This window comes from Armigeres subalbatus, chromosome 3 (assembly GCF_024139115.2).
Source record: "Armigeres subalbatus isolate Guangzhou_Male chromosome 3, GZ_Asu_2, whole genome shotgun sequence".
Classification (NCBI taxonomy): Eukaryota; Metazoa; Arthropoda; class Insecta; order Diptera; family Culicidae; genus Armigeres; species Armigeres subalbatus.
In genome coordinates, this window is record NC_085141.1 from 110,986,977 (window position 1) to 110,988,466 (window position 1,490).

Consider the following 1,490-nt stretch of genomic DNA (forward strand, 5'->3'; position numbering starts at 1 on the left):
ATTGAAGCTAAATACTTAGAATATGTACTACAAAGTATGTAGAGTGTATTTATGTGATGTAAGTGCATCATAATTGACAATTTTGCGATATTATTCATAACTCGGAGATTATAGTTCAAACAAAATTGAAACAAACTCAAGAATGGTAATCAAACGATATAGTAAATAATTAGCCAATTTCATAATAATAAATAATATTTGAAATTAACACAAGCGTCGGCCACGTCCTTACAAAAAAATGTGGTGATAAAAATAACGTTTCTATTGAAGTCCATTGAAGTGCTGCCTTCAATCTGACATCTCATATAAATTATAGTCCACCAATCAAATAGCGATCCGACGGATACAAGATGACTAAATGTGCTACAAATTTCGAATTCTTATATAATGGATTTTGATGGAGGCAAACTTTCTTGTGGTCGGTGTGATTAAGAATAAAGTTCTGTGCACAATTTTCGCTGACATTATGGAAAAAATGAACGCAAGGCATAAGACATTCCATTGTTTTAGAAAATGGTAACGGAAATCTGCATTCTGCACATTAATCAAGCGTATCCAATGTAGTGTGAGTATGGGTTAACTACACTCGACTCACTCAAACCAAATCCCTTTGCACTAGTCGGTCTCCTAGCTCTCAAGCCAGGAATATTTCAGGTGGCAATAATTGATCCATGAGCACAATGTGCAACTCGAACTACGAGTGACAGTGTGGCCAATTGGAAGCTGGAAGGCCATTTGTGGCATTACACTCGACAGCAGTCAAGCTATGGATAAACAGGTGCTCGCTGCAGGTCATCGCACTCCAGTTCTCTACGCACTACTTTCATTATTATAACTTTGAAAAGATGGAAGAATCCTACATAGGAGGTACTCCACTTCTGATCTATGATTGATCTATTCCAATCGTAGCATCCATAGCCAATGAGTGAACTGCCTCGCTCAGATGGATCCCAAACAACGATCGTTGCTGTGATAAACAATGAGCAACGCCGTCTAACAAGCCAAGCCGTGGTGAGGTATCCATGTAAGCTACGATTTTTGCATTCGTTTGCTCTAGTACCATGAAACCAAACTATCAAACCACATCATGCGTTCTGCTTTATTCGCTCTTCTTACAAGGTGATAAGATAGTCGAGAGAAAGTATCAACGCCTCCCATTCAGTGTGCTAGAGTTCCAGACTCATAGAGGTCTTCATCTTTAGAATGCTTGAATGGCTTCTACTATCAGCGCACCGTAACGACGCTCATTGTTGTGTTACCAAGTGATTCGCTTCACTCAATAGGCTTCCATTGGTGAGCGTTGAAGATCATTAAACGGTGAATCATCGAACGTCCAATTTCAAAGATCTTAGGAACCTCATAACTTGCCCGCGCAATGTGATTTTTTCAATGCCTTCTCGAGAGGCTTACGGTTACATGTTACCAAACTCTTACCATTTCTGTTGAACTGTTGGCAAACATGCTGAATTCAAAAGGCTCGTTATGCAATT